Raw genomic sequence first — 13,383 nt, 5'->3', positions numbered from 1 at the left:
GGCCAGGAACTCAAGAGCAGAGGTCAGTGAGGCGGCTCCCCGACATCCACTCTCAAGTTCCTTAGTGAATAAGGGAGCTGGCTTGGCTGGAGGAATCGGAGGACACCCACAGAAACACAACTGGGAAGAAAATTGAGGGATAAAAAAAACTAAAATTAATCAGGCACTCAATATTTAAAAAATAGCACCAGCAATTCAATAGTGTAATTTATAGTTGTAGTTGTGTGAAACCAATTAGACACTCACCTTTCATGCAACTCAAATTCTACCTGCAGCTCTTCATTGGACTATAAAACAGACAGGACATCTACATTAGAGGGGCACTGGCTATTCTGTAAACATAAAGGAAGACAGGCTTATTGTATGAATGTACATTCAAGCACACTGGTATACTGATAGACTGCTAATCATTGGTCTTTCTTATTAATACAATGAATGCACCTGTTTTTGGGAGCACAGCAGTTGCTGTATCCGGAGATAGCCTTTTATTGAAGACGTGATCGTTGTTTTGTTTTTGTAATGTAAACTACTCAGCCTGGCCAGGCCGTACCTCTTCTTTAAGAGTAAAGGTGCACTTCTCAGATTGTCCTGGAGTCAACCCTCCCACGTCACACAGAACAGAGGCGTGGCAGTCATCTTTGAGGGCGTCTTCGTCACACAGGCTGAGCTCCAGCACATTCTAATGGGAGGAGAGGATGAGGATGCTTTGTTTCCTTCAGTACAAACACAGTGAAGTGTAATAAAGCACAGTGGAAGCATACTGGAAAGCATAGGTAAGCACCGGAATGAATAGCAAGGCACAGTGAGGTATATCATTGAACATGGAAAAACACAGCAAACTATAGTACATGCAGAACATAACCAAGGGAAAAGTACACATGTATATTGGTGCTACATAGAATTAAAATAAAATAGTGCAAGTATGTCATAATATAATGACAGTTATCTCATAACAACAAAAGTAAAAACTACTTGAAAGATACTTGCAGTATCTCAAAATAACAACATAATTATCTCATGAAAACGGAAGCCTTTACTTCCGTTTTTGTGAGATAACTGTGCCATTATTTCAAGAAATACATATTAAAGTCTATATTACAATTGTTTTGAAGACCTTGTCTCAGTGCTGCAACTCAAGCACATGTGTCCTCTGAAGCGAGTTCTGTCACCCGACCTCCTTTTTTCAAACGGCAAGCCAAACAGTGAAGTCAACCAGAGCTATTGCGTCGGAGGAAACGCAGTTCTGCAGGCAACTCAGCTAACTCGCAGGCGCCCGGCCACCACAGGAGTCGCTAGTGCGCTTTGAGGCAAGGATTACCCAGCCGACTCAAACCCTCCCTACCCGAGCCGCGCTTGGATAATTGTGCACCGCCCCCAGGGAACTCCCCAGAGTTGTTTTTTTAAGCTATATTTCAGTCCTCAACCGCAAGAGGCTGAGAGCCACCTCACGAAACAATCACCCCACTGTGTTATATTAATCATCTCAATTAGGCATTCTATTACTACAAAGTATGTGCATTGACAGGTTGATTAACAGAGCGGACGTAGTATTAACAGATGTAGTTGAATAAAATGCGGTTTCCTTTTGCATTGATCTGGTTTATAGACAGTTTTTCAGAAACAGAAAGTTTTAACAGTTTGTTTATTGTGTCAACTGTGCTGTGCTCCTCTTGTGCTCGGTATATTAATTCTGCGACTATTACATGTTTGATGGACTCTCTACATCTTTGAAACCACTGTAACATATTTACTAGTCCCTTGTCATGCGTCACAATACAGAGTTGAGATTTTAAAGCATATCTTTCCTATCTTCAGCCATTTCTAGAGCTCCAACCTTTAATGAGTTAAGGAGTAAGGATAGTCGACCCACAAACTATATGTGTTCCTGGTAAATTAAAGCATTTAAATACATTTATTTACACATTCTCAGAAATATTTTTAAATAAACTGTATAACTAACACAGAGATGCATGATTAAATAAATGTAAACCGCTACACGTACACCTCTCTGTTAATCAACCTGCCAATACGTGTACTTAGTGGTAACAGAATGACTAACTGAGATGGGATGATTGTTAATGATTGCACAATCAGTTGCTGAATGAGTAGGCTATATCAGCATCTTGTGGCTGGAGGACTGAAATACAGTTTAAAAAACCAAATCGCGAAAAACGCATGGCTCTAGTAATAACGACACTCCCCCAATTATGCACCAATATGCTTCTGTAGAAAAGGTGAAACTGCAAAAATACCAGAATTAACTTTTATAAGGGGTGATGCAGAAAGAGACTTCTTTGAAAACTACAGACAGGCAAACTAAAAGGCAAACTAAACTTTGCAAATGCACAGAGCACTGCACGACTATTAAGACGCGATCGGCAAATTTTGCCCAACATGTGCTGCAAGTCGAAATTGCAGGATAAGCCCGCAATCAGACGCCCCTCCCCCGCTCCCACAGAGCCTGCTCAATTTACCATCAAAAGATCCTGCCCTGGACCTCCATGAGCTACGTTCAACGTTTGAAAGACGTATCCAGCCCATTACAAACTCCATTTCAACCAGTAAGTTAGAAGTAGAGTCTAGTAGTAATTTCTACACATTTGTGGGTAGTCATGTTGATGTTTATAGTCTTGCTGTTTTTATGGCTCACAATCAGGGAGTTGTCATGATTACACATACAATTGCAGACAAAATTATTGACACCCTTAACTAAAGATCATTCAAGACGCTTTTTTTATTTATTTTTTTATTTGAATTGTCAAATGTTACCATTAAGGTCGCGTATAAGCCTTTTGTGTTTAGATGACTTTGTATAGTTATTTCATACACTGTTTCTTTAAATCCTTGGCTGTTAATGGTGGTTTTCTGCGAGCTGCTATAGTCGTAATTTTCCTGGAACGTCCACTTCTTTCCATCCTTTCAGTTGAATTAGTCTTCAAATACTTCGTGATTATTGTGGATTTTTGTATTAAGATTTTTTCCCCACAACGCTCTTCATCGATTCCCCTGCTGCTGTAGTAGTTACTGTAACAAGTGCCTTTTCTCACATCTGGATCCAACTCCTTTGTTTTGACCATGCTGTGCTAAGTCCAAAAAACCCAACTGTATAAATGGGTAATTGTATGTAAAAATAATGTGATATCTTCTAACAATTGTAAGTCGCCCTGGATAAGGGCGTCTGCTAAGAAATAAATAATAATAATAATAATAATAAGTGCACGAACTACTTTGCTTCAGTTTCTGTGCATGTTTTACAACTAATGTTTAATATATATATATATATATATATATATATATATATATATATATATATATATATATATATATATAAATAAAATATTGCTAAATTGATAAATAGTGGTTTCTAATTGATGAAGTGTTAATAGTGACTACCGCAATTAAGACTAACCTTAACTTACAGACTTTAATTGAAAATGTGCCAATAAGTTTGTGATCAACAAATATTGTTATTTACTCCAATAAGGCAGTATGATTAATATAGGTTATACAGTAGCTTCAGTGTATATTGTGAGAAATATTTAGGGAATGTCAAAAATTAAAGGAATGAACAGGTCAAAAGATTTGATCTTTAGCATTATTCATGCATGGTCTTGCACTAAATCTGCAAACACATTTCTCTTAAAATGAAGTAATACACCCTCATGGTATGTGTTGCCGCTTCTTACAGTGTTTGTCAGATCATTGGCATCATCCTGGAATGGAGCCTGTCATTTCTCAAAGCAGGTCTGCACATTGGTTGTTGTTCCTTTGTTATCAGTAATACTGTATATGCATTTGTTAAATAACCGTGTAACAACTTTTTTTTTTTTTTTTTTGGTTCCTGGGTAGTAAGTGTTATTTCCTAATTGCTTATGCCTCAAAAGTATAGAAAATGGCTATTATTCCCCACAAACTTTGCTTTTGTGACCAGGACAGTGATATTTTGAAATGTACCTATTTTCCAGAACATTCCAGAAATATTCAGTGCTGAGTAAACTTGGAGTAACTTCTAGAACTTTCTAGAACTTTCCAGTAATATAAATAGTAGTATAAATACAGGGGCCTTAAGCCCACCAGTTCAGTTTAGTTCCAGCTGCCTAAGTGGATACATATCTGGATACTACCCCAACCAAAAAGACCTCAACGACTTGATTAGAGATCTTGGTCTCACCAAGTCCAATGCCGAGCTTTTGACGTCTAGGCTCAAGCAGCGGAACTTGTTGGATGAAAGTGTGCAAGTCGCAGATCAGAGGAAGCGTCACCAACCTTTTTCCAGCTTCTTCACCCGTCAAGATTGGCTCTGCTTCTGCCACAATGTGACCAGTCTGTTCGAGGCAATCGGAATCGCCGAGGTATGACACAGACCCGGTTTTTGGGATGGAACCGCATAACAGTCTCGCGTTTTGATTGGTCCATGTCTGTCACATGACTATGTCGTCACACGAGTGGAAAAGCTTGCAGGCATTTTTAACATTGTAATCAGAGAGAAAGAGTGATCTGCTTTCCACCACCTTTCCATTAAAATATAATGTGGTATTACGCTGTACTGATATAACAAACTATGGGTAATTACTTTATATGAATTATCATGTTATGCACGAATGTAAGAATTGGCTTTCTGTTGTGGTGTACTTTTTTCTTTCAAGTAGCATATATCTATAATCGTTTTTGCAATATATTTTAATATAAAATGTATACACTATTTCAGTTTTGTTAGAGGATACATTAGTTTATCTCTAATGTAATCACAGTTTTACATATAGACTGCCTCTTTTATCATTTACGTCGCAAATTCTGGGCCGCTTTGCTTTTCAGATAACGTCCCAAATTCTGGGCCGCTTTGGTTTTTAGATAACGTCCCAAATTCTGGGCCGATTTGGTTTGCAGGTAACGTCCCAAATTTTGGGCCACTTTGGTTTTTAGATAACCTCCCAAATTCTGGGCCGCTCTGATAACATCCCAATTTCTGTGCTGCTCTGGTTTTTAGATAACGTCCCTAATTATGCAATTTCGAATTCAGGCCAGTTTTTGAGATATTCTGCTTAGCTGACAGCTGGGTTTCTAGTCATGCATGCACAGTTTACCATAAACTGGACTGTTAATTCATTTAAGAGTAACCCTTAGTACATGAATCAAAGTTAATGTATTTTTTACTCTCCCCAGAAAACATTTAGGAACATGGTATACCAAAAAAAAAAAAAAAAAAAAAAAAAAAAAAGGACATCTCATTTGCTTATGTAATGTCCATCAATATATAGTGAGGCGTAGGGGTTTATCAGAACTTCTGGGTTTAAGAGACCAGTGCCCTTCAACAACTTCAAATAAATCATATTGTATCGTATTAGTCAACATTTCCCTTATCTATTCCTGTTAGTTTTACCGTAGGTCAGGGGTTTTCAACTTTTTTTTGAAACTGTACCCCTTCTATCTGGAGGTTTCAGCTCGAGTACCCCTTTACAATTTTCGCTCAACTGAACGGTACCTCAGTTACAATAAAATGGAGAATAATCTGATGACCCCCCCCCCCCCTTTAATTTAATAAATTTGGGTGATAAACTGCTGGTTTAGGACAGAACAACAAACAGTAGGCTTAATTCTTAAAACTTTTAACTACAAGTATTGGGATGCACAGAATTAAAAAGACAAGTATTGGGTTAGTATTGTACAAGTATTGAGCACACCTATTTTTTTGTAACTTTGACAGCCTTTTTTAAAATTTTGACAGCCTTGTAAAAGTGATGCATACACTGCAATACCCAGCAAAGTTATACACTGATATTCTGATAGCACAGCAATTCAAATGAAGTTTGTAATTGGTTGTGTTCCTCAAATACACAATAAAAAGTGATATTTATAGGGTATACAGTTATACAGCGATACAGTGGTTTCGGACATCTAAGAACAGGTACTGCGAGCATCTGGATTCACCCCACCGCCAGATGGTGGGCGTTGCCCCAAAGGGGTTTTATAATGGGATTTCCCATAGACATTTTTCAGGGTGCTATATCTCGGGTTCCAGGGGTCCCCGAGACTTGAAAATCGGTACGGAGGTCCACCTCGGGGCCCCTGTCGATCCCTCCAAGTGACGTGTCCCCAGCTAGAAAGGACACCAGTTTAGACTTTTTTTGCCAACCTGGAGCTCAAAAGCTATTGGAAATGCAACCTTGACATGCTATCATGCTGAAAATGTGTAAATTTATTAAAAGTGTAGCATTTGAAAACAGGTGGTTCCCTGTGAAAGAGGGCCCCCAGACATGACCCTAGGAAGTTCAACCCGGTTTCTAGGCCCCAGGGTCATGGAGATATGACCCCGAAAAGGGTAATCTTTGGAGATTTTTGACAGGGCGTATCTCGGGTTCTGTGGGGGTTAGGAACTTTGATTTTTTTTTTGTGCGTGCCTGCGTGCAGGGGTTGCATGGTGGTGTCTGCGTGCAGGGATTGCATGGTGGTGTGTGCATGTAGGGGTTGCATGATGGTGTGTGCATGTAGGGGTTGCATGGTGGTGTCTGCGTGCAGGGATTGCATGGTGGTGTGTGCATGTAGGGGTTGCATGATGGTGTGTGCATGTAGGGGTTGCATGGTGGTGTGTGTGTGCAGGGGTTGCATGGTGGTGTATGCGTGCAGGGATTGCATGGTGGTGTGTGCGTGCAGGGGTTGCATGGTGGTGTGTGCGTGCATGGGTTGCATATTGGTGTGTGCATGTAGGGGTTGCATGGTGGTGTGCATGCAGGGGTTGCATATTGGTGTGTGCATGTAGGGGTTGCATGGTGGTGTGCATGCAGGGGTTGCATATTGGTGTGTGCGTGCAGGGGTTGCATGGTGGTGTGTGCGTGCAGGGGTCACATGGTGGGTGTATACATGTAGGGGTTGCATGGTGGTGTGTGCATGTAGGGGTTGCATGGTGGTGTGTGCGTGCAGGGGTTGCATGGTGGTGTATGCGTGCAGGGGTCACATGGTGGGTGTATACATGTAGGGGTTGCATGGTGGTGTGTGCGTGCAGGGGTTGCATGGTGGGTGTATGCGTGCAGGGGTTGCATGGTGGTGTGTGCGTGCCAGGGTTGCATGGTGCTACACGTATGTGGAGGGGAATTGGAGTGCAGGTTTTGCACAAAAGAGGGGTGGGGAAAAGACTGGGAAGGGTAGGGTAAAAGAAAAATTACTACAATCATTTATTTTCACTGTCGACTCCCAGTCTCCTTGCCCTCACTTTATGATTTTATTTTGTGATTATTTAATTATTGTCAAAATAAACGGCCTTCATCTACTCACAGTTGCAGTCTCATTTCTGTCCAAAAAGAACCTGAAACACTACAATATATTGATGGACGTTACATAAGAAAATGAGATGTCCTTTTTTCGGAATACCATGTTCCTTCCCAAAAATGTGTTTTAATATTAGCCTTTAATAAAGGAAAACGACTGCTTTAATTAATTTTCATGTATCTATTTCAGTGCAATGTAGTTTCTTCACATAATAAGAAATACGTTTTTTTTTAACATTTACATATTATTTGTTTTTTCTTAAAAAAAAAAAAAAAAAAAGATTTCTGGGGAGAGTAAAACATACATTCACTTTGATTCATGTAGTAAGGGTTACTCTCAAATGAATTCACAATCCAGTTTATGGTAAACTGCATGGATGACTTAGAAACTCAGCTGTCAGCTGAGTCCCCAAAACTGGGCTGAATTCAAAAATGCAAAGCGGCCCAGAATTGGCGACGTAAATAAAAACAGCGGCAGTCTATATGTAAATCTGTGATTACATTAGAGATAAACTAATGTATCCTCTAACAAAAATGCAAAAGTGTATACATTTTATATTAAAATATATCGCAAAAATAATTATAGATATATGCTACTTGAAAGAAAAAAGTACACCACCACAGAAGCGTTTCCACTCATGTGACGACATATTCATGTGACAGACATGGACCAATCAAAACGCGAGACTGTTCTGCAGTTCCATTCCAAAAACCGGGCCTGTGTCATACCTCGAATCGCCTGTAACCAGAATGAGTGGCGCCTCTTCATTGACAGCTCATCCAGGAGCCTCAAAGCCGTGCTGCTCCATAATGGTAACAAGTACCCGTCTCTTCCCCTGGCTCACTCGGTGCACCTCAAAGAGGATTACAACAGCATCAAGACCTTGCTGGACGCCTTGAAGTATGATGAGTACGGCTGGGAGGTCATAGGAGACTTCAAAATTGTGGCATTCCTGATGGGTCTCCAAGGCGGTTTTACCAAGTTTCCCTGCTATCTTTGCCTTTGGGACAGCAGGGACACCAAGGCGCACTACCACAGTGCGGGACTGGCCACAGCGGACCGAGTTCTCTGTGGGGAGGAACAACGTCAAGTGGGAGCCACTGGTGGACCCCCGGAAGGTGCTGATGCCACCACTGCACATCAAATTGGGCCTTCTGAAACCATTTGTCAGAGCTCTAGATAAGGAGTCGGCAGCCTTCAAGTACCTTCAAGACTTCTTCCCTAAGCTGTCTGAGGCAAAGGTCAAAGCCGGTGTCTTCGTCGGACCACAGATAAAGAAGATCCTGGAGTGCAATGAATTCCGCAAGAAGCTCACTAGTAAGGAGAAAGCGGCGTGGAACAGCTTTGTCGCAGTGGTTCGGGGCTTCCTGGGCAATCACAAGGCCGAAAACTATGTGGAGCTGGTTGAGACTCTGGTGAAGAACTACGGCACAATGGACTGTAGGATGTCCCTCAAAGTCCATATCCTTGATGCTCATCTTGATAAATTCAAGGAGAACATAGGAGCGTACTTGGAGGAGCAAGGCGAGCGCTTCCACCAGGATATACTGGACTTTGAACGCCGCTACCAAGGACAGTATAACGAGAACATGATGGGAGACTACATTTGGGGGCTGATTCGTGAAAGTGATTTACTGTATAATCGTAAATCTCGAAAAACTACTCACTTCTAAATCTTTTGTAGTCATTTTTGTATTACTTTAGTATAAATACATGTTAATTTGGATTCATATGTTGTTTTTTTCTGACTTTATGTGAACGAAAAGACACAAATTCGCCCGTTTTCTCATTGGAAATAGGTAAATTTCAAAATATCACTGTCCTGGTCACAAAAGCAAAGTTTGTGGGGAATAATAGCCATTTTCTATACTTTTGAGGCATAATCAATTAGGAAATAACACGTACTACCCAGGAACCAACATTGTGTTACACAGTGATATGTATGAAGCCAAATTATATCATATGCTATAAAATAAGAATGTTTCTTCCATAACTTCGAACACTCAAAAGTACAAATTTGGAACTAGAAGCAATGTGATTGTTAACCACAACATATTGTCCCTGATCAGTACATGATCAGATTGCATATTTCCATTGTATCGTGCTATCCAGGACTTAATGCGTAAGCATTAGTGAAAAAAAAAAACTATACTGCAGGTCAGCTTTGGTAAAAAGCCCCCTCACCACGTCAGGTCCTGACCTATGGAGTGGGGTGTTAGGAGCAGGTTTAACAGAACTTTAAAATGCCTTCTTCTCACATAACCCACAAAAAAGAAGGACTTTAAAGAGGCTGCCTGTCTAAAAATGACATCACCAATTTATAGAGACGTGTGTTATCAGTAAATCATACGGACATTTCATACTCTTAACTTTTATAGGATGTCATCGTCTAAAATCAGTTAATTGGAATGAAAATCAAATTTGAAGCATTAATGTCTGAAACGTACACGTAAAATGTGAAGTTGTTTATTACTTCAGAATTACATCTACTGTACTTTTATATCATAAAAAAGTCTCAATAGAGAATCAGGGTCTGCTGAAAAAAATAAATTCAAAATAAGTAGTTTGTGCACTCATGAAAAATAAACTCTGAAGACAATGAGCCTTATTAACAATACGTATGTAAATAGCTGTAAATGATGGGAATGTTGCTTGACAGGCATTGCCACATTGAAGTGTTAGTATAATATACTAAGCTAGAATGCTTAGTAAAAAATGTACAAAAACACACAGTAAAAAACAAAATAAACCTGTTACACCTTTACTTACCATACTTACCCATGTGTGTAACTCTGCAAATGGAGCACATATACTCCTCCATACTTATGAGGTCATCTGGCTGTAGATCTTGGCACTGGCCATGGAACCATTCGCCACACCTCCCGCATTCCACCATCAGCTCCAGTGCAATCCTGTATGGTCTCCACATCACAGAAATGTACCTCTGGGGGCGGGGTTCTCTCACACCTCGGGAAAGGAGGAAGAGATCCATCTACAAAACAAGAAAAAAGATGATCACGCATTTGCTTTTGATCATAACATAACTTACCTGGATCTCCACCCATGCAGAGTGTGAGGCTGTTTGCGATGGTAAACAGTCCACAGTCACTCCATCCCTGCTGCTGCTGTACATGTGGCCACCCGATCCGAACTGTCTTTCCACTGTACTGCAGCAGTGATACGACCTGGGAACGGAAATCATGCTTATTATTAATTCCCAAAGAGTCAAACACATTTAAAGTACCTTCCTCACAGCCTATGTTACTTACCGTGACCCAGTGATTGCAAGACACATTGAGAATCTGTACAAATCCCCGAGTCGATGAGCTGAAGGAAGTCAGCTGTGTCAGGATGGTGACAGCAAACAAACCTCCCAGCTGTGGATACTGTCTACGTAGCAGAGCCTGGCTGTGGTCCATCACCTCATCACCCCTCCACGTGTGTTGTCCAACACAATAAAACAAATAACTCCTAATTCTGGGGCTCCCCCCCCCCCCCCCCCCCTTGTCCACACACCCATGAGCCAAAGTGTCCTGCGTGAAATTCATTGAGAATGGCAGTCTTCTCGTCTTCATCGGTCACTACCCTACGGAGACACTCTCCATTCTTCTCAGGGACATACAGGTACTTACCTGACAGATAAAACAAAAGGAAAGATAATACTACAGTAAAGGTTTTTAAATGAATGTTTTTTAAAAAGAAAGACCTAAAACCTTTTCAAAAGAATTAGAAAAGCATTCATTGTGATGCAGCCCTAAAGACCTGACACGACTGACACGTTGTGGAAAACTGTCTCTGCCTATTATAATGGTCATTTCTTACACTCCTAAGTTACATTAAATATATATATATATATATATATATATATATATATATATATATATATATATATATATATATATATATATATATATATATAATGTTGCAAGCACAGTGCTGACATGTCATTTCCTAAAATTATAGGAAGCGAGGTTTGGAGTAAATATAGAAAGAAAGAAGGGAGTGTATATTTGAGCAATAGTACAACAAGACCATGTACGGAATTAAAAATGAATGGACTATAGAATAGTCTTTTTTTGTAACAATTTAATTGGTTTAAAAGCAAACCTGATTATCCATAAACTAATGTTAACAGAAAATAAATATAAAAAGAGAATTTCGACAAAAGCTGCCGGGAAGCACTGTCGCTGCTGATTGCTTGTTTCTACGCACTTTGAAAAGGGAGTTTCCTCTTCCAGAATATCACTTACAATGTGCGCCATCAAAAATAAAAATAAAGTTTCTAAAGAAAATGATTTGAGAAAGCTAAAACACCACACGAACATTAGTCATGTGATACTTTCTGTATTGGCTTGCTCGCTCGCAATGGGCTGCTGGTCCGCGGCGGTGCAGCACTGAGCGCTGGTTTAACAGGAGGCCAGGAGGCACTAAGCGCTTTTCACCTCCAGCGACAGTGTGTCACTGATGCTGGCATGCGTATCGGACAGTGTGTCACTGACGCTGGCATGCGTATCGGACAGTGTGTCACTGACGCTGGCATGCGTATCGGACAGTGTGTCACGAACGCTGGCATGCGTATCGGACAGTGTGTCACTGACGCTGGCATGCGTATCGGACAGTGTGTCACTGACGCTGGCATGCGTATCGGACAGTGTGTCACTGACGCTGGCATGCGTATAGGACAGTGCGTCACTGACGCTGGCATGCGTATCGAACAGTGCGTCACTGACGCTGGCATGCGTATCGGACAGTGTGTCACTGACGCTGGCATGCGTATCGGACAGTGTGTCACTGACGCTGGCATGCGTATCGGACAGTGTGTCACTGACGCTGGCATGCGTATCGGACAGTGTGTCACTGACGCTCGCATGCGTATCGGGCAGTGTGTCACTGGCGCTCACATGCGTATCGTACAGTGTGTCACTGACGCTCGCATGCGTATCGGGTGGTTGCGCTGCATGCTGTGGCTCTAGCCTGTCTGATCAAAACTCAGATATGCTTTCATTGCACACGAACATCTCGGCCGGTTTTGTCTATACAGCTGTTTATTGCACAGCATGGGAAATGAATGGTCTGTTCGGTGGGTTTTCTCAATAGTGTGATGTTTTTTCCCACTTAGGTGTATTCTGTGTATTATTTTCATAGTCTGTGCAGTTTAGGAATGCCGTGCTCCGTGCGGTTTTGTCTATACAGCTGTTTATTGCACAAAATGGGCAGTTAAAGGTCGGTTCGGTGGGGTTTTTTTTCAATAATGTTATGTTGTATTATGTGTATAATTTTCGTCATCTTTGCACCTTCGGAACCCAGTGTTCCGGGAGCTTTTGGGTGATAAAAAGAGGGTTCTGGCCAGGAACGGGTAAATGACAGCTAGTTATTAATCGGTTTTTAAAATATTCTCCTCATATGTCTCTAAATTTATTATGCTGTTTTTTAAAGCAATTGAATTCATTAAACTACCGTTCTGGGCCGTTCTATCTCGTTCCGGTGTTTACCCCATCACCATTATCATATCTCAGTATCCCCGGGTTCAATATTGTCAAAAGAGATTTCTATTTTTTAGCCAGTGTCATCTGTCATTTGGTAATTTTAAAAATAACCTAATAAAATAAATAACACATGCCTCGACTACAGGCATGTTTTCAATGTAGTTGGAAAGTAGTATAAGGTCGTTAATTCTGTGGATTTTATAAGCAACGTTCTGTGTTTTCGTTGATCTGCGCTGTATGCTGTGGCTTGAGCCTGACTTTTTATAAAAAGTCGACCACGAAGGGACTCAAACCCTCAATCCACTGATTTGAAGTCAGACGCCTTATCCATTAGGCCACACGGTCTTTCATGCGTGTCATCTGATTCTTAACTCTACAATGAGTGTGTCCTGTTTCATCATCGGAATTTCAACAATACAAATGAATGTGTTCATTTGTTTTATGTTCTATTAATTTCTGTAGGATACTTTATGCCAAATAAAAATATCAATAAATAAATACATACATACATAAATAGATACATCATTGAATAAATACAGACGTGCTCAAATTTGTTGGTACCCCTCCACAAAAAACAAAGAATGAACAATTTTCTCTGAAATAACTTGAAACTGACAAAAGTAATTGGCATCTG

This window comes from Acipenser ruthenus, chromosome 42 (genome assembly GCF_902713425.1).
Source record: "Acipenser ruthenus chromosome 42, fAciRut3.2 maternal haplotype, whole genome shotgun sequence".
Classification (NCBI taxonomy): domain Eukaryota; kingdom Metazoa; phylum Chordata; class Actinopteri; order Acipenseriformes; family Acipenseridae; genus Acipenser; species Acipenser ruthenus.
This window is presented reverse-complemented; position numbering follows the sequence as displayed.